The 22,450-nt window shown below is 34.2% G+C and overlaps 1 pseudogene; it reads right to left on the reverse strand.

Moving 5' to 3' along the window:
- Window positions 1–2,178: 2,178 nt before the first annotated feature.
- The window catches only part of LOC149264287 (chloride channel protein CLC-c-like), a 33,144-nt pseudogene continuing 12,872 nt past the window's right edge, over window positions 2,179–22,450 (reverse strand).

Below are 22,450 nucleotides of genomic sequence, written 5' to 3' on the forward strand. Positions count from 1 at the left end.
GCCCTCTTTCCCCGAACAGCTTTACTCCCGAGTGCCCGAAGATCAGAAATCAAACACCGCAGAAAGGCCGCAGAAGAAATATAAAACAAAACAAATCATAAAAATATATATTAGGAGTTTATATTATTATTATTATTATTATAATATTAATATAATTATATATATAAATAATCTGGTTGTTAATATTTATATAGTTATTAATAAACCTAAATACTGATAATAATTAACCCAATATATACAAACCCTAAGATAAATATTAAAAATACTAAAGCCTAATAATAATAATAATAATATTATTATTATTATTATTATTATTATGAGTTTATGTTATTATAAACATATTAATATAATAATCATAAATATATAAGAATATAGTTGCTATTATTTGTATAGTTATTAATTATCATAAATAATAAATAATTGATCTTTATTGTTATTATTCTAATAATATATTATATTAATATTGATTATATTATTATTATTATTATAATTATATTGCATATTATTATAATAATATAATATAATATTATAATATAATATTATTATTATTATAATACAATATAATTGTTATTTTTTTTTTATAATTTTATATTATTCTATTATTTTAATAATATAATGATAATATATTATTATGAGCTATTCTTATTACTAATTAGTATATATTAGGAGTTTATATTATCATTATCATATTAATATAATATTTATATGATAATATAATACTCTGGTTGTTAATATTTATATAGTTATTAATAATCCTAAATACCCATAATAATTATTAATGTGGTTGATATAAATTTATTGGCGTATATAAACCACATTAGAAAATGTAGTTGTGTATATGTTTCATATATGCCTAACAACGTTTATCAATCACATTGTTAAATGTGGTTGTGCTAGTTATATAGATATATATATAAATATTTTTAAAATAATAGTAATTGGAATCCTTCCAAAAATGTAAGTGAATTTGAATTTGCTGAATGTGTCATATGATCCTCTCTGGTGGACTCTTAGTTCAGGGGCTCAGGCTGGTGGCACTTATTACTCTATATCTTTTTATAACAAATTTCTTAATGTTCAATTAAGAGAATTTTCAATAGAAGTATTTATCATCCCAAAGAATTGATTAGATCACCAGCCGCTCATGGCCAGAGCTGTCAAACACCTCAAGAGGTTATTAAAAGTAATCAACTTTTTCCATTATTTTGAACACACATTGAGATAGAAAATGATGTATGAAGAATTATAGCAGTGAATGCTTTTAGTAATAACGTCCTTCACGTGAAATTCGCTAAGGTTTAATGAAGTTCAAGCTTAATTTCTACTGCTCTTTTCGGGCTGGATGATCATATCCAAAGCCCAATCATTTTGAAAGCAAATAATCTCTAACCAAATTCAGTTTTTCTTCCATGAAAACTGCGAAACAACTAGAAAATCACTACGATGATGCACCTTCAAAAGCTTTCTAGGAATGAATGCCAGTGCCACTATGAAGAAACAGAGTCAACGTCAGCCTCAGGATGCTTTGTAAATCCCATAACTTATGAAGAATAGATTATTATCAGTCTCCAGGAGTTAATTAGGATCCAGGTGCCCAGATCCATCTGAAGTAAGAGAAGGCCGCCACATTTTAGACTGGCCAATTTCAAATTATACCCTATATGTCAGCACTACGCAATAACATGGAAAATGTAAAATTTTATAGGCTAGTTATCTACCAATGGGTTATTTTCCATCAAATTCCAAGAAAAAATTGTAAAATTAATGTTCAGACTGCTATACTTCAATAAAATGCTTATTAATAAAGTAATATTTCAAAACATTACAGCATTTTTTGTTTTAGAAATTTGCCCTCTACTTAATTTTTGTATTTAAAAGATTGACCAAATCGTTACATCAATTTAAGTACTTGAAGTTTTTTCTAGGTACATTGCAGCTGAATTGTATGCTTTTTTATGCTTTAGCCTTTACATAAAAGATTGCAACATTTTCTATAACAGTATTACAAGTTCTCTCTCTGAAAACCTATCATCTTAGCGAACTCAAGGCTTAAATTACGCAAGATGTATCCTCCAAAAAAGTTTTCCATAATGACATTACATCTGACACAATTTTCTCTTCACGGCTCTTCAATTTTTTTAGTTAGAAGTCACTTGGCCGCTGTTTTAATAGAGATATCTATTCTCCGAACCTTTTTGGTTTCCTTTCTTCAAGATAAGGATGAAGGCCAAAGATATGGGCAGGCATAAAGTCATGCCAAGTTAGTATCCCAACAATTGGAAATCTCTGCAAAGGAAGGAAACAAGAATGAGTACACACTACAGAAAATTATTAAACTGTAATGGCATGGACAGAAATGAGGAATAGTTAATGAATTCTAACGCAAAGATACCAGTGATTCTTAGTGTATGCCATTAAGGGTGTTCTCCAGACAGATTTGTAGTTGTACTTAACATAGTTCTTTTGAAAGATCAGGATAGAATGTGTAAAAACATGTGATATTGTTGATAAGCTGAAAGATAGACAAAGACTATAAAATGTCTGGTAATTCTATTAGTAAACACTTACCCCTGATTCTTTAGGCACCACACAGAGATGTCGCAAGCCTATATGCTGGAAAAGGGAAAATGCCTTTGCCAATGATGAGGTCTCCACAACAGTGTACGGTGAGGTATTGCAGAATGGATGTAAATCAACATACATTTCCCGTTCCTCTTCACTTATTTCTATGTCTTCAATCTTCAGACCTCTGCCTGAACCCTGTTTCGCAAAGTCCACAAAAGAGATGTTCTCCATTAATTCTCCAGAAACAAAAAACTGTGAAGGTTGAAACTCTTTCCTCTTCAGCAAAAACAACAAATGTGACCTGAGGGCAAGGCCATGGAAGACTGGTTTTTCTCATAGTGCAGGTTCATCTATGACTGGGAAGCCATTGTGTTTAGTATTCATCAAAATCTGGACAATGTTTCCAACTTTCTCTATTCCAGACAAGGTTATCAATGGACCTCTAACAACATCACCAGCAGTTAGGTTCCTCATATATGGTTCAGGATGCCTGTCCAAGAATGGAAGCCCTTTCAAGTGCACAATCTGGTCATACACACTCCTGTTGAAGGAATCGGCTATTGTCTTCGATATTAATAGGACCAACATAATAAAAGGGAGTAATGAAAGGTTATTTGTTAGCTCCAGAAGAATAACACACAATGAAACTGTCATCCTCATTGAGCCTCCAAGAAAGGAAGCTGCACCAAGCACAGCATAAAGCCCCTGATCAATGTCTGTGAAGGATCCAATCAGCTCTCCAAGAGAACGCCCATATGTAAAACCCATTAAAATTATGGGTATGAAGAGACCCGCTGGAAGTGCAAGGCCATATGTGAAGAGTCCCAGTGAAAAAATAGTTACAAAGTAAAGCATGAGTGATGATTGATGAAACTCATCTCCTGTGTCAGAGCTGAAGATATTTTTAATAGCACCATCATTTGTGTTGAAAAGCAAGCTGGCAAGGTCATTGTAATGACCTGCTGGACAATGAAATGGCTTGAAGTTTCCTTTGATGTTAGTGCTAGGACATTCTCCGCTGATCATTTTCGCTGTCGGACAAGGCTTGCATTTTGCTAGCCATGGAAGTCCAAATAGGCAACAAGATGTAAAGATGGAAACAGCACAGGCAAGAAGAACTTTGGATATAGGTCCTTTCCTGCATCAAAGACCTATACCAATGCTATTCATTAACACTCTGCACAAAGTCCACCGATTTTGCAAATTGGAAACCAGGTCTAAGACACTAAAACAATCACAGTATCTAAATATACGTACCGATTGATGAGGGCGTAGAGCCTCAGAGTCTTCTCAAGGAGGTAGTTGAAGAAAGCTCCCAATACTCCTCCCATAACACCAAGTACGACTACAGGAAGCAGATCAATAAACCGATACTTGACCTTCACAGAGCTCACATCAAACAATATCAAGCCACCATTTCCGAAGAGGCCACAGTTACCACTTTCACAATAATTTAGGAATGCCTTCAGCAACACAGCAACCACTGCTGTCGTGAGAAATGTCCTCCAAAGAAGAGCACTCCGCCACCTGAAAAAGCATTCAAAATCACTATCTTTGTTAAAATATAATCTTTCCTGTAAATTGGTAAATTAAGATAGTCTCGCAGTTAGTTTGAGTACATTTTAGAAAGTTGTTAATCCTAGATATTTTTGAATTCCTATCTCTACTTGTGAGTTTAACATGGTGCATGAGTTTCCGATTGTTTTTCATTCTTATACATGGTATCAGAGATAGATGTAAGATTTTTCATAGAGTGAAAAGTAGATTGTGAAGCAGAGCGAATAGCCAAAAAGAGAGATCGGAGCATGAGGTCAAGGGATGAGTGATGTGTCGTTGATTAGCATATCTACTTAGCTGTGGTTGATAGATTCATATGTGTCTAGGTTGGTTGAACCAACGGGGCCATTGGTGTTGTAAGTAGTGGAGCCACTATATGCTGCAACGTTTGAACTGGGGGTTGAGTTTGTATAGTACTCGGAGGTGATGATCGTGTATCTTGAGTTTGAACAGTTGCTTTAGCTGGTAATTCATTAGAGGGGAGATCTGGCATACCGTCGAAAAGCGTCATCATTCTCCTCCTTTGTTAAACCTTTCCTCTTAAGGAATGAGGGCCGCTAGATCACTAGAGAACCACGTACTTTTGGGTGAGATAAAAATAAATAAATAAATAAAAATAAAAAAATAAAAAAAATGCCCTGAATTGCTAAATGCCAGTTACCATCTTTTTTGTTTGAAAGTTCTCCTTTGGCTTCTATAACTCCTTCTCATTATATTTTTCTAACTTCTATGGCCAAGATTTACCAATAAAAAAGCCTGAATTTATATCTAGGAGGCCGAGTTACCTTCTCTATTTGTTGGAGGTTTATTTGTTAAAGTGGGCCAATTTCCTCCATTTTGAAGTTGATCAAGATCCTTGTTTAAACTGGGCCAAGTTTCCCTTGCCTTTCAGCTGAGCATGGCTCTCTTTTGTTGGTCGTGGAATTCCTCTTGAAGTTGGACGAGTTCAGTATTAAGTGGCAACATATTTCCTTGCAAAGATTAATTCCCTGAGGTACATGCAGAAGGGACACTTATTATCTGCTCAAGGCAGCGTTCAGTGAGCTATTATAGACTTTAAAAAAGAGAGGGTCGAGTCATCATTAAATTCATGGGCTATCTATTCCCTGTACATGGAAGGAGTCTGTTTGCTGATGTTGCTTGCTATCTAAAGGTTGAACCCTTCCCTTGTTGGCTAGATGAGTTGTTATTCTCACTGCTCATTCCTAGTCGAGTTTCTTGTTGTGGGTACCACAATTGTGTACATGTTGGTGGTTGAGTAAATTGCAAAGCATGAGCTGGGAATTCGAAGGCATACTATAAAAGTTATCTTTTTCATTGAAGGTTGATCTCATTGTGAAGAAATCGATACCAAGTTCCCTAATTCCTTATCATTGTAATCTCTATTGCATTTTTTTAAACCAAAATTTTGATAAGGTCATTAGTGCCATTGCTATTTTAGTGACATCACCCACTAATATTCAAAGCTTGTCCTATCACACCTATTTCTTGTACTTAGTTTTGAGATTAGTAGTGGGTATTGTACATCGGAATTGCTTTGACTAGTCGATCTCTTGGAGCATATGAACTTGTAAACACAGTTGAAGAGCTAGGAGTTGGTTCGAGCATATTTCATTTACTTGACCCGGAGAAAAATGGCTAGACTTAATGGAGTATTATAGTTCTTTAAAACTCTAATACAATCTACTTCTAGTGACACATTTCAAATCAACAAAGGCTCTCTCGCAGAAATTCAAACTTGTCTACAATATGCACAAGAACAAATTGATTTTTTACAGTTTCTCAACTACAACAGGAAGAATTACATTAGTGGAGTCACCATTTTGAGCCTGTTTCTGTTCAGAAGATTGAAATAGACTCCCATAAACAACAAGACAAAAATGTTACAGTTGATTCAGATCTAGTGCCCAATAAAGTCGCAGAGTTACATGTAGATGCAGAAGTTCAGTTTGCACTTCCCAAGCCCATCATCAGACCTTGGGAAGAGTTTGTCCACAACAAGCACAGAACTGGTCTTGGATATGACAAGGACGTGTCCTTTCATATTCCAGATTACTCAAATCCTACCTAGTTTCAAAGTGCTGGATTTCTTCATGACAGTTCACCTTCAGCTATTCCAGATTCTGCTCCTCTTCCACAGCAACAACAACAGATTTTGAAATGCCAACACCATGACCAATTTGGCCATATGAAAGATCACTGTTTTGATCTTCATCCATGTAAGCATTGTCATAAAACTAGTCATTCTTCAAACATATGCTTCAGAAAAAAACCTCTTGCAAGAACAAATATTCATCTTGGATGGATCACTTCTTGGCAATGGGCTTCAACAGCCAAGAAGGTATTTCGCTCATACAATAGGATTTGTTCTCGAATATTGAAAAATCTTGCAGTTGATATCTCTTCATCTTCTCACCTTGTATCCAACAAGGGGGGATATGATGATCATTTACAAGCTTCAAAGCCACATCAAGCGAGCCTGAGCCACAACCTACCATACCAGATTTAGAGTTGTATCCAGAGACAAATATGCCCTTGAGCATGCCTTCAGTCGGTGACACCTCTTCAAAGAATTGGGGACACTTCCTCTAGCAGAAGACTTCAACTTCTTGCCAGTTTTGGAAGAGTTCTAGGAATTGCATTAAGCATTCCAAAGTTGTTGGTAATCCTTAAACCATCGTAGGTTGAGACCTCCCTTTTTAGGCTGAGGTTCTCCCTTTTATGTGGGGTGAGACCTCCCTTTCATGGTTGAAGGTTTCCCTCTTCAAAACATCAGGAGCAATTCCTCTAGCAGAAGACTTGAGCTTCATGCTAGACTTGGAAGTGTTCTTGGAACTGCACTAAGCATTCTAGTGTTGGTGGTCATCCTTAAACCACCACCCTTTATACCAACATTTTAGAGAGCACATTCATCCTATTGATGCCATGCATTTTTTGCACATTTTGTATTACCAATCTCTTCTTGGACTCATACACAACCCTTTGGATTAAGGGGGGCAATGTTGAACACCTGATCCTCTAAGGGTTGGTGTGGAAAATGAACAGTGAAAGGGAGTCCAAGAGACTATTTGGAATATGAATTCAAGGGTCACGCCATGTACTATAAATGTATATCATTGTTAATAATATGGATACTCTCATGCTTATCTTTCCTATTTTGTCTCTCCCATGTGTGTGTTTAACAATCTTAAACTTTTCTGCAAGTGACTACTTTCTTCCACCATTTATGAAATCAATGCATAAATTAAAGGTTCTAATAATTTTCAATCACAATTATAAGTGTGTTACACTCCAAGGCATATCAACCTTGTCTTCATTAACTCGGTTAAAAGTTGTTCAGTTAGAGAGAGTAATTCTTCCTCCTCTTCAAGGATACTATCAATCCTCACAAAAAATAGAGAAGTTATCGTTAATTCTATGTGAGGGTCCAATTGCTATAATAGCTACCTTTGGTCAATCACATCAAAGCCAACTTATTGCTTTCGGCACAAAATTTGACTAGAAATGGTTTTAAGTGATTAATGTGTGGTTTTTCATGTCCATATCTATTTCTGCATTATTGTATGTCAAGGTCCAATCAAGGAGAAGGATTGGTGTCAACTTAACTTTCCAAATTCCAAAGATCTTATCTTAAACTTTTCTGCAAGTGAATACTTTCTTCTACCATTTATGAAATCAATGCATTTTTGGCACAAAAATTGACTAGAAATGGTTTTAAGTGATTAATGTGTGATTTTCATCTCCATAACTATTTGACAATTAACCAACCATTTACTTCCTTTAATGTTTGAGATTTATTTCTTTGGTGTTTTTTCATCTCCATAACAATTTGACAATTAACCGACCATTTACTGCCTTTAATGTTTGAGATGCATTTCTTTGGTGTTGTTAAGCGTCTATCTCAAATATGCATGCAATGGTTATGACTGTGATAATGCCTACCTTTGACTAGTTTCATCAAAGCCACTGTGATTTCTGTTGGGATAAAAGACTATTGAAAATGGTTTTGGGTCATAAGCGATTAATGTGTGATTTTTTAGGTGCATAACAATTTGATTGGAAATTTACTACCTTATATGTAATTTGTTGAATTCAATTATTCTTATGAAATCAATGCATAAATTAAAGGTTATAATACTTTTCAATCACAATTATAAGTGTGTTACACTCAAGGTATATCAAGCTTGTATTCATTAACTCCATCAAATGACTGTGATAATGCCTACCCTTGGCTAGTTGCATCAAAGCCACCCGGATTAGTCTATGGGAAATGGTTCTCGATCATAAGCAATTAATGTGTGATTTTTCATGTGCATAACAGTTTGATCAGAAATTTACTACCTTATATGTAATTTGTTGAATTCAATTATTCTTATGAAATCACTGTAGAAATTAAAGGTTCTAATAATTTTCAATCACAATTATAAGTGTGTTACACTCCAAGGCATATCAACCTTGTCTTCATTAACTAGAGAGAGTAATAATTTTTCCTCATCTTCAAGGATACTATCAATTGTGACAAAAAATAGAGAAGTTATCAATCCTGAAAAAAAAGATAGAGAAGTTATTGTTAATTTTATGTGACAGTCCAATTGCTATAATAGCTACCTTTGGCCAATCACATCAAAGCCAACTTATTCCTTTTGGCACAAAAGTTGACTAGAAATGGTTTTGAGTGATTAAAGTGTGATTTTCATCTCCATAACTATTTGACAATTAACTGACCATTTAGTGCCTTTAACGTTTGAGATGTATTTCTTTGGTGTTTTTCATCTCCATAATAATTTGACAATTAACTGACCATTTAGTGCCTTTAATGTTTGAGTAGAAATGGTTTTAAGTTATTAATGTGTGATTTTTCATCTCCATAACTATTTGACAATTAACCGACCATTTAGTGCCTTTAATGTTTGAGATGTGTCTCTTTGGTGTTTTTCCATCTCCATAACAATTTGACAATTAACCGACCATTTACTTCCTTTAATGTTTGAGATTCACTTCTTTGGTTATATGCATGCAATGGTTATGACTGTGATAATGCCTACCTTTGGCTAGTTTGAGGTGCATTTCTTTGGTCATATGCATATCATGGTTATGACTGTGATAATTCCTAACTTTGGCTAGCTGCACCAAAGCCAATGGTTATGGTTGTGATAATGCCTAGCTCTGACTAGTTGCACCAAAGCCACCCCACCCCGATTTTCATTTGAATAAAAGTCTATTGGAATGGTTCTAGGTCATAAGCGATTAATGTGTGATATTAGAAATTTACTACCTTACATGTAATTTGTTGAATTCAATTACTCTAAGTTCCACTAAAATCACTTGCAAATTCATTTTTCAAAGCTGAGCGTTCTTAAAAATACAAAACTGAAAAATAGCTAAAATCATCTAACTAGAAACCGTATTTTATTGTTTCTAAATCATGATTAGTATATGTTCATGATTATTAATGTAAAATCTGAAAACAACAATGACTTTTTTATGACTTTTAGTTCTAATATTCTTTTCTTTTTGTTCATATAAGTTACAAATCAAAGGCATGGATATAAAAATGGCATAAGACATGGACACCAAAATGAAAAATATGGCATGGTTGAATAGGCATGTTTATGTAGTTGGTTAAGCATTCCACACAAAAAATGGTTTTTATATAAGAGGTCACAGGTTCAATTCTTGACACCCTCTAGTCAAACTCTGTGATTAAACTAGTAAGAAGTTAGAAGTTATCTCTTTGGGTGGATAGAAAAAAATTTATATATCCAAAAATATTGATTGTCTTAGTAATTTATAAACACTATAATTGAATGAAAACCTAAATTATAACTCAACTAATTAATATAGTTATAATATAATTATTAATTGAATTTAGGCTTTTCTGGTCCATATCATTAAAATTAAGAAAATAGCTCTAATGACAATAACTCAACTAATTAATATAATTATAATATAATTATTAATTGAATTTAGGCTTTTGTGATCCATATCATTAAAATTAAGAAAAATTAAGAAAATAGCTCTAATGACAATTTTAATAAGTTCGAATAAATAATCATTTTCACAAATACATGTATGAAATTCTGCAATTAAATAAGATTCTTTTCCATAGTATGTTGTTTAAAATGATTTATTTTATTATATTATATAAAGTTTTTTATAAGGTTTTTGTTGTTGATGATTAGGGTTAATCCTTAGTATTAAATAGGATTTTTTTTTTTAATAATATGTTGTTTAAATGATTTATTTTATTATATTATTTAAAGTTTTATGTAAGGTTTTGTTGTTGATTAAAGTCATTTTGAGTAGTGGGAAGAGATGATTATTATCCTCCTAGGTCCAATTTCCTCTATATATATATATATAGTTGTTTATACATTTAAAGTTAAACAATTATTAAAAAATATTATCAAATGATTGAAAAATATTATCATGTCAATTAAATAAGATTCTTTTCCATAATATGTTGTTTAAAATTATTTATTTTATTATAATATATAAAGTATTTGTTGTTGATGCTTAGGGTTAAACTTTAGTACTAAATAAGATTTTTTTTAATGATATGTTGTTTAAAATGATTTATTTTATTATATTATATAAAGTTTTATGTAAGGTTTTGTTGTTGTTGATTAAGGTTATTTTGAGTAGTTGGAAGAAATCCAGCAAGACAAAATGAAATCGCATTGAAGCAGTTTCACACAATTGGTCACTCCAGACACAGTTATGTTATTTCGCTGCAAGATCTCCTCCTCGCACAAACAAAAGGAAGACAACAAACAGCTCCCCGTTCACTAATCTCATCACAAATCTTTCTCTGAAGTATGAAGCAACACTTCATTTCCATTTAACAAATGCTCTGTCACTTCATTTCCATTTAACAAATGCTTTGTCATCGCCATTTAATACATGCTCAGTTTCTGAACACAAGTGCTCTATTTCTGGACAAATGCTCAGTTTATTACTACGATTCGAGAGGGAATCAAAACGGATCTGGTTACTGCATCACCATAAATTTCCGAAAGAGTGGAATACAAGAAGTTGTTTAGTTAGAGTATGTTGGAAAGGGAAAATCAACCGAAAATAACCATGTATTTACCTCCTCTCTGCACAAAAAGAGACATGTTCCTTCTCTACGCAGTAAACTTTCAGAAATGTAGACCTGGATTCACCGGCATTATGGAAAACAAATATGTGCCGAAACCCTGCAATGAATCCCACATTATTAGGGCGAGAGAAGCTTTGGCACTGAATTAAATCTAGTAGGTTACCTGTCAAATCCATGGTTCTCCTTCGACCTTCCTCCTCTTATGGTTTTCGAAACATTGACTTGTGGCGGGTAGGGCCATACGCTTTTGTTAGGTCACCATGGTTCTCCTTCGAGGGCCATACGTTTTTTTGTAGGTCTCCATGGTTCTGTAAGTCGCCTTTGTTAACAAGTTCCAGCTTCTCTTATGCGTAGATTCTGCAAACCGATTTACAAACTTCAACGAACACTCTTTACGTTGTGTGGGGACCAAACAAGCTTGGCTATGGTAGCTCAACATTGTACATCAACCTTGTATTTTTTCTATCAACACAACACATGTAAAGAAACAACACCCACAGGATTTTAAAATGATGGTTGACGCCCTTGGGAACGAATTATAATCCACTATTGGATTGAATTGTAACTAATTGATATTTTTTTTAATCGGATGGTATACATTATTTTAATCGTCTAATACCAAAATCAATGATCCATAATCACATGGGTCGTCTAATACCAAAATCAACGATCCATAATCACATGGGTAGCATGGGAGTGGAGTTGTTTTCAGAGGGAATGCTTTACAGTGTAAATATGTTTTGTCCTCAAAAAATAATAAAAATAGTTTTAGTTAATAAAAATACTTTTAGTTAATGTCAACCAATCTTAAATTATATATAATTTTTTAATCTTATTAATGGACTAAGATTAATTATTAAAATATAGCTATGTCTTTGAATGGATAGTAAATTATCTGGTACTTTTTTTTTTAAATCGGATGGTATACATTTATTTTAATAGTCTAATACCAAAATCAATGATCCATAATCACATAGGTAGCATGGGAGTGGAGTTGTTTTCAGAGGGAATGCTTTATAGTGTAAATATGTTTTGTCCTCAAAAAATAATAAAAATAGTTTTAGTTAATAAAAATAGTTTTAGTTAATGTCAATCAATCTTAAATTATATATAATTTTTTAATCTTATTAATGGACTAAGATTAATTATTAAAATATAGCTATGTCTTTGAATGGATAGTAAATTATCTGGTACTTTTTTTTTTAAAATCGGATGGTATACATTTATTTTAATCGTCTAATACCAAAATCAATGATCCATAATCACATGGGTAGCATGGGAGTGGAGTTGTTTTCAGAGGGAATGCTTTATAGTGTAAATATGTTTTGTCCTCAAAAAATAATAAAAATAGTTTTAGTTAATGTCAATCAATCTTAAATTATATATAATTTTTTAATCTTATTAATGGACTAAGATTAATTATTAAAATATAGCTATGTCTTTGAATGGATAGTAAATTATCTTAGGGTTTTAATAGTTCCTTTGTCATATACGTGAATTTGAATGGATCATAAATTTATTTTTAACAAAAAAAAATACCACATTAAAATTCCAAATAAAGTAAAATTTTAAACAATTTTAGTCTTTACTAAAGTCAATGTAATTTCTTAAATCAAAGGGAAAAGGTTAATTCAACACAAAGGATCGAAAATATTGCCCCAAAATCTTTTAATATTTCCTTAAATGTAAACTTAAACATTTAAAATGTAATGTTTAACATTTAACATTTAACATTTTTAATCTAAAATCAATCTAATTATTATTATGTATAAACACAATATAAATTTAAAATATAAAGAGGTTTAAGAACACTAAAAAAATAGATATGGTGAACAAATAAAAACATAAATAAACTGGAGGAAAAAAAGTTTTATTTAGGTGAAGCCTATGGGTCAAATACCATTTTAATACCATGGGCTAAATACCATGGTCCAAATACCATATTTATAAAAGAGGTATGGTAAATAAATAAATATAAAAGAGGTATAAAGAGGTATGGTAAATAAATAAAAATATATCAAATAGGATTAGAAATCAACATCTAATTATATACCAAGCCTATGGTCCAAATACTATGGTAAATAAAAGAGGTATGGTAAATAAATAAAAATATAAATAAACCTCTTTTTATATTTACTCCATAATCCACTTTATATTTATGAACACTCAAAAAAGAGGTTTTATTTAGGTGAAGCCTATGGGCCAAATTATTATTAATACCATGCAAAAAAACATTATTAACCCTAATATTAATATTAAAATATTATTATTATTATTAAATATAATATTCATATTAATATATTATAATATTAATATTATTAAATTTAATAACTTTAGATTAATACAACATTAAATTTGTTATATTATAATATATATTAACTCTCGATATATATGGCATAGAAGAACAAAGTCATAGAGTGGTAGAGGTGGAGAGATAGGGGGAGTCACAAGGGAGAGGAGGAATGAAGAGAGAGAGAGAGAGGGAGATGAGTGAGAGAGATAGAGAAGGGTAAGAGAGGGAGAGGGAGACACAAATATGGAGAGTGGAGAGAGGGAGGGAGATAATGAGAGGATTGGAGGGAAGAGAGAGAGAGAGAGAGAGAGAGAGAGATGGGGGAAGAGACAGGGAGGTAGGAGAGGAAGGAAGAGAGGGAGGAATTTATAGAGAGGAGGAGAGAGGGAGGGATAAAGAGATGTAGTTGGAGGGGGTGGAAGGGAGGAAGTGTAAAGACATAGAGAGTAAGAATTAGAGAGAGAGAGGGAGTGACAAGGGAGAGATTGAGAGAGTGTGTGTATGTTTATGGGTGAGATAAAGAGACAAAGAAGGAGAAAAGGAGAGAAGGAGAGAGGGAGGGATAAAGTAACATAGTTGGAGAGAGAGGGGGGGAGAAGAGAGAGGATTGGAGGTAAGAGAGAGAGAGAGAGAGAATGATGGGGGAAGAGAGAGGGATATGGGAGAGAAAGGGAGAGAGAGGAAGGATGAGAGAGAGGAGGAGAGTGATGGGGGAAGAGAGAGGATTGGAGGGAAAAGAGAGAGAGAGAGAGAGATAGAGAGTGATGGGGGAAGAGAGAGGGAGGTAGGAGAGAAAGTGAGAGAGAAGAAGGACGAGAGAGAAGAGGAGAGAGAGAGAAAGAGAGGATCAGATAGGGAGGGATAGAGAGATGGAGTTAAAGTAGGAGAGAGGGAGGGAATAAGAAAGGCACGGAGAGTGAGAAGTGGAGAGAGAGAGGGAGTGAAAAGGGAGAGATGGAGAGAAAGTGTGTGTGTTTGGGTGTCAGATAAATAGACAAATAAGGAGAGATGGAGAGAAGGGGGGAGAAAAGGAAAGAGAAGGAGAGAGGGGGGATATAGTAACAAAGATGAAGGGTAAAGAGAGAGAGAGAGAGAGAGAGAGAGAGAGGTGGGAGAAAAAGGGAGAGAGAGAAATGAAGAGAGAGGGTGTGAGAGAGTGGAAAGATGGAAGGAAAGATAGATGGAGTTGGAGGGGGAGAGAGAGGGAGGTAAGGAGAAATACATAGAGAAAGAAAGGCGGAGAGAGGGATAGGGAGTGATAAGTAAGATTAAGAGAGAGGGAGAGAGGACAACAGGGGGAAAGAGAGAGAAGTAGGGGGAGAGAGAGAAGGGTTTGAAGAGAGAGAGAGAGAGGGAGGGAGAGGAGGAGGGAGGGATAGATATATAGATTTGAGAAAGAGAGTGTATGTTCTGGGGGTGATATAGATAGACAAAGGGAGATATATATTGTTATGAAACGAGCTCACAAAAAGATAGAAAAAAGAGATCCACGCCTTAGAATTCGGCCTCTTCGAGGGGGAAACCTCCTTTACATTACATAAATGAGCAATTCTTGGATGATTCAAATGACAAAACCTCCTTTCTATATATAGGAGTCTAAGGAGTCACAATATAACCTAGTCAACCTAACAATAATAATATAAAGCCACAACAATAACAATAGAGGGATTCTATGGGGCACAGTAATAACAATATGGGGGTAATAGGGGCACAACAATATTAATAAGGGATACAACTACAATAGTAACGGGGTAATCACTAGTATTATAGGGACCCAACATGCCCCTCTCCTTCAAAAAAGTGTTGTCCTCAACGCTTCAGTAGTTCTGGATGCTTCTGTATAAAATTCTCATCCTCCCATGTGGAATCTTCAGCAGATAAGTTCTTCCACTTGATAAGATACTCCGAAACTGATCGATTTCGTAACTATCGAGTTCTTGTTTCTGTGACTGCTTCTGGTTCCAATATAATTTTTCCTTTCTCGTCAAGTTCTGGAAATATTGTTTGAACTGGGAGCTTGTCGCCTATAACCTTCATTAAACATGAAACATGGAAAACTGGGTGCAATCGAGAAGCTGCAGGAAGCTCCAATTTGTATGCCATAGTACCAATCTTTTGCAACACCTTGTACGGACCATAATACTTTGGTGATAATTTATTATCCTTCTTAGCTTGCTTGAGGGACATTTGCTTATATGGTTGTATCCGTAGGAATACCCAATCACCTACATCAAAACTTCTTTCACTGCGATGTTGATCTGCCTGTTGTTTCATTCTATTCTGTGCCAACACGAGGTTATCCTTTAAGAGTTGGAGGACATGTTGTTGATGTTCGATGTGATGTTCCACTACTTGAACCTTAGAATTTTCTCTTAAATATGATGTGATGGATGGTGGCTGATATCCATAAAGTGCCATAAATGGGGTCATTTTTGTTGCTGTATAGAAGGAAGTGTTATACCACCATTCAGCCAGAGGCAACCATTTGACCCATTATGTCTGTTTATCAGATACAAAGCAACGAAGATATCCTTCCAAACATTTGTTTACTATCTCAGTTTGCCCATCAGATTGAGGATGATAAGATGAGCTATGAGCTAACTGAGTACCAAGACAAGAAAATAATTATGTCCAAAAATTTCCAGTGAAAATGGGATCTCTGTCACTTACAATAATCTTTGGGTTTCCATGTAGCTTTTGAATTGTTTCCATAAATGTAGTAGAAACTGTACTGGCTTTAAATGGATGTGATAATGCACAAAAGTGTCCATACTTGGTAAGTCTGTCAACTACCACCATGATGACACTCTTTCCCTTAGACTTGGGTAAACCTGTGATAAAATCCATTGAAACCTCCTCCCAACGTTGGCTTGGAATGGATAAAGGTTGTGATAGACCCGGTGTCTTAATTCTTTCAACTTTATTTTGTTGGCAAACCAAACATTCCGCCAAAAAATTTTGAATATCTGATTTACGGCCCTCCCAAACAAATTCCTTCTTAACCCTGTGGTAAGTTTTTAAAAATCCTGAGTGCCCTCCTAAGGGAGAAGTGTGCAATTCCATAAGAATCTTTTGTTTTAGCTGGGAATTCTTACAGAGGTATAAGCGACCTTTGTACCATAACAAATCATTTTGCCAGCTAAATGTACCAGATGTACTGGAGTCTTGTTGTAACTTTAGAATAAGTGCCCACACTTCTTCGTCATTCTTCCATTCCTCCCTTGGTTCGTTTATCCAATCTGGTTGGATAATAGAAATGGCGCACAACAATGCTTCCACATCCTCATCCTTTCTTGAGAGTGCATCTGCCACCACATTTTGCTTCCCTTTTTTGTAGATGATTTCAAAGTCATAACCCAACATCTTTGTGACCCACTTTTGTTGTTCTTCAGAGGATAATCTTTGTTCTAAAAAGTATTTAAGGCTATCATGATCCGTTTTTACCTTGAAGTGTCTTCCCATTAGGTAGGGTCGCCATTTCTTAAGTGCATGGAGTATTGCCAACATTTCCTTCTCATAAATAGCTTTGTGTAAAAACTTTCCCTTGATTGGACGACTTTCAAAAGCAATGGGTCTTTCATCTTGCATTAAAACAACACCAATTCCATTTCCTAAAGCATCACATTCCACAATAAAGATTTTTGTGAATCTGGTGTAGCTAAGACCGGTGCTTGGCACATTGCCTCTTTAAGATGCTCGAAGGCCTTTGTTGCTTCTGGAGTCCATGAAAATGCATCTTTCTTCAATAATGTTGTTAGAGGTGTTGCTATTCTCGCATAATTCTTAACAAACTTGCGATAATACCCTATCAACCCGAGAAATCCTCGCAGATTCTTTATGGACGTGGGGATTTTCCATTCCTTAATGGCTTTAATTTTTCTAGGGTCTACCTTAACTCCTTCATGAGATACAATATGACCCAGATATTCCACTTGTACTCCAAAGAAACATTTGGATCTTTTTGCATATAATTGTTTCTCCTCCAATAATTGTAGCACCCTGTCAACATTTTCAACATGATCCTTCCAAGACTTGCTATAGATATCATCAAAAAATACTAACACAAATTTTCTAAGGAATGGTTTGAAAATGGAATTCATCAAAGCTTGAAATGTTGAAGGTGCATTGGTAAGGCCAAAAGGCATGACCAAAAATTCATAATGACCCTCATGAGTTCTAAATGTTGTTTCGGAATGTCTTCAGTCTTCATTCTGATTTGATGATATCCTGAACAAAGATCCAACTTGGTGAAATAAATTGATCCATGCAATTCATCCATTAATTCATCAATGATTGGAATGGGAAACTTATCTTTAATAGTGAGCTTGTTGAGCTCCCTATAATCTGGACACATGCACCATTATCCATCCTTATTGTGCACCAATACTACTGGAGCAGAGAAAGAACTTTGACTCAGTTGAATTATACCAGCCTCTAGCATTTCTGCAACCATATGTTCAGTTTCACTCTTTCGGGCATAGGGATATCTGTACGGCCTGATGTTTGGAGGAACACTTCCTGGAATCAGCTGAATAGCATGATCATGATCACGAATACGTGGGAGACCTTTGGGAGTCTCAAATACCTTGGAATGATTGTCCAAGACTTTTTGGAGATCTGGAGAAATACATGATTCCAATGTGGAAACATCTAGCGAACATAATTGTGCAATTACACCTCTTTGTTCCTTTTTTAGAAGATTTGTCATACCGTTAGAGCTAATTATCTTTCCCGATTTCCCTGCAATACCCCTTAATTCAACTTCCTTTCCTTCCACAGAAAATTTCATGAAAAGTTCTTGAAAATTAAAAGCTATTGTACCCAAGGATTGTAGCCATTGGACTCCTAGTACAACATCAGCACCTCCCATTGGAATGGAAAGCATTGGGCTAGTCAATACATATTCTCCCATGGATAGCTTGATATTATGGCACTTTCCAGAGAAATTTATTGTTCCTCCATTTGCAACCATCACTTGACACTCTGGTGCTGGATATAAGAAGAAATTCAATTCTTTTGCTACCTTACAATGAATAAAATTGTGGGTACTTCTTGAATCAATCAACACTATTACCTTTTTCTTCTTGATTTGTCCTTCTATCTTGATGGTTTAAGGAGTGGTAATTCCTGCCAATGCATTACAAGATATGGTCGGATTCATTTCTTCTTTATCTAGGCTTTGTTCTTGGAGTATATCCTCTTCTTTTGACCTTTCTTGCTCCTTTTATTCTTCCTCTTCATAATCTATGTAGAATAATTTCTTCTCAACACACTTATGACCTTTAGTGTATTTGCTATCACAACTGTAACAAAGCCCTTTTACTCTTTTTTCTTCCAATTGTTATGGTGTCAACCTTATAGGTTGTGGAAGACTAGGGGAAACAACACTTCCATCTTTATAGTTGTGAGTGGTATGCTTCCTGGTTGTCATAATTTTGCTTTCCATTTTTCTTGCTAACCTGAATGCCTTCTCTAATGAATCAGGTTCCCAAAGGCGAACATCATGTTGGATATTATCCTTTAAAGTCCCTATGAACACATCAATCCTATACTCCTCTGGAATATTTTTTACCCTTATGTTCAATTCTTGGAACTCCTCAATGTACTCCATTATTGAACCCTTTTGTTTGAGACTTATCAGTTGGCTAAAAAAATGTTGCTTTTTGTATCCTCATAATGTGTTGTCAATTCTTTCGTAAAAATTGCTCAAGTGATAATTTGTTTACGAGAGAAAAGCCATTGATACATACAAACTGATTTGGTTCCAAATATAAAGTTGCAATACGTACCTTTTGTGTGTTTTGCACATTATTGAGATCAAAAAATTGCTCCATTTGTAATATCCATGTTGCGGGATCCTTGCCATCAAACTTCCTCATATCGATTTTTGGAATATGGTGGGTCTTTGATCCAACATTAGAGTCTATGGAATCATGATTAACATTTCTTTTGTTCTCATCATGAGTTTCCTTTACTACCCTTTCACCATCAGTGACCATTTCTTGTAGCAACTTATTCATATTTATCTTCAATTCTTCCATCTTATCATCCATGCCATCAATTTTAGCGTCCATGCCATTCATCTTAGCTTCCATGCCATCCATCTTAGTTTCTACACCTTTCTTTAAACAATCCATCTTAGCTTCTACACCTTTCTTTAAGCCATCCATCTTAGCTTCTACATCTTTCCTTAAACCATCCATCTTAGATTCTGTTGCTTTTTGTGAAAGTGACACTTGTTGCACTTGGTCTTGTAATTTTGATATATCATGTTGCATTTCTTTCTCTTTTTCATAAGTCATGCTAGAGCTTTTAGGCTACTTACTAGGTGTTTGCATTTTCTTTCCTTGGGGCATCAATTACCGATTCAAACTAATTTTTCAAACCAAGCTTATGCAAAAATTTAAAAAAAACTACATACCTTTTTTCACTTTATAGAAGCTTGATATTGAATCTGATGTATCTCTGCAATTTCGAATCATCCAGTTCTAAAATTGTGACCTGTAATAGCACTCTGTGTCCTCTTTCCAATGCCACCAGTCTGATCCAAGTTGGATTCTCCAAGGAAGAGTTATGCACAATCTCCCCAGATGACCTGATTATAGACTAGTTCAGTAGAGCGAACTTGTACGATGTGCCACGAGTCAGTGTTTCAACCTTTGGATATGAAAAAGATATACAAGAAACTACAGTCCATCCTCTTTCTGTACCTTCTTACGAAATTTCAATCCGATTCTCAGAGAGAAAGTTATGACGATTTTCCCCAGATCACCTGTTTGGAATGTAATTCTAAGAGTCTGCAACCAACTTCCTCAGATCATATCTCCGCAAATATAGTGGAAAAAGCTCTGAAATTCGGACCCAAGATTCAGTACGATTTCTTCTCAAATTGGTTTTTTTTAAGCTTCTGACACGTCATAGAAAAAAAGTTATAGCGAAAATGCCACGATGACCTGTTTGAAGCAGCGAAACCCTAGAATCCAAAGCTCTAATACCAAATGTTATGAAACCAGCTCACAAAAAGATAGAAAAAAGAGATCCACGCCTTAGAATTCGGCCTCTTCGAGGGGGAAACCTCCTTTACATTACATAAATGAGCAATTCTTGGATGATTCAAATGACAAAACCTCCTTTCTATATATAGGAGTCTAAGGAGTCACAACATAACCTAGCCGACCTAACAATAATAATATAAAGCGACAAAAATAACAATATAGGGATTCTTCGGGGCACATTAATAACAATATGGGGGCAATAGGGGCACAACAATATTAATAAGGGATAAAACTACAATAGTAATGGGGTAATCACTAGTATTATAGGGACCCAACAAAGATATTGATGGAAGGTGAAGAGAGGGAAGAAGAGAGAGATGAAAAGAGGGAGGGACATAGAGATTGATAAATATGGAGTGAGCGAGCGTGTGTGTTTGGGGTGATGAGATAGAGAGATAAAGAAGGAGAGATGGAGGGATATATAGATATATATGGAGGGAGGAGAGAGAATAATATTTCTTGCACTAGATGCATTGATTTCAGTGTAGATGAATATTTCTAATCCTATTTGATTGCTTGCACTATATGCATTGATTTAAGTGTAGATGTTGATTTCTAATGATATTTGATTGCTTTCACTAGATGAATTGATTTAAATGTAGACGATTTCTAATATTATTTGATTGCTTGCACTAAATGCATATATTTTAGTGTAGACGGTGATTTGTAATCCTATTTGATTGTTTCACTAGATGCATTGATTTCAATGTAGATGTTGATTTCTAATTATACTTGATTGCTTGCACTAGATGCATTGATTTCAATGTAAACGAATTCTAATCCTATGTTATTGCTTTCACTAAATGCATTGTTTTTAGGGTAGATGGTGATTTCTAATCGTATTTGATTGCTTGCACTAAATGCATTTATTTGAGTGTAGGTTTTTTTTCTTCTAATCCTATAAGCTTACTTGCACTAGATGTGTTGATTTCAGTGTAGATTTTTTCTAATCTTATTTGATTATTTGCATTAGATGCATTGATTTCAGTGTAGAAGTTGTTTTCTAATATTATTTGATTGCTTGCATTAGATGCATTGATTTCAGTGTAGATGTTTATTTCTGATTTGATGTAATTGGATGTATGATGTTACATTAATTTTAAAGTGATTTGATTAACAATGTGCATTAATTCAATGTAAGCACAAAAAATTATTGGCAATGTACATTGATTTTTGTGTTATAGTAATTCAACTTATTAATATTGGAGAGAAAGAGAGACAAGGTATGATGTTTACTACAACAACTCGAGGTAAATATTTAAATGGTTTACAATTTCAACTGTCCTTTTCATATAATCATTATGAAGAGATGACAAAACTAATAAGGGTGACAATAAGAATAGTAGAAGAAAATAGTTTGATATTGATCACAATAAAGACTATTTGTAATTGACTACATTCTTATTATTCACATTTTCTATCATTCAACACTATTACATTGTCACTTTGCATTCAAATTTTTTATTTCATCATTTTTCATCATTAAATTTATTAACAATATTTATCATCTCAAAAAATTGAGGTAACTAAGAAAATTTAAAATTAAAATAATCTCAGACATATTTAGCATATTTAAAATGATTATATTAATATTAAATGTATTTACATATTATTGATAAAATTAATGATATCTTTGATCGCACACAACTGAAGCCAACCTAGATCCATCTTAACTCTAGATCTATCAGGCGTTGAGAGGGATCAAATCTCTTGAGGTGGAAACCTTTCCTCAAGTTTTGCGCTCTAAAGTTTGCACCTCAAGAGATTTTATCCCTCTCAGCGCTTTATAGATCCAAAGTTAAGATTGATCTAGGCTCGTAATTTTCCTTCCACTTCTCTTTAATTTGAACTTTACTTTCATATGAATTTAAACTTCTC

Source organism: Pinus tabuliformis, chromosome 6 (genome assembly GCF_031772625.1).
Source record: "Pinus tabuliformis cultivar Carrire ecotype Pingquan chromosome 6, CPIR1, whole genome shotgun sequence".
NCBI classification, from domain to species: domain Eukaryota; kingdom Viridiplantae; phylum Streptophyta; class Pinopsida; order Pinales; family Pinaceae; genus Pinus; species Pinus tabuliformis.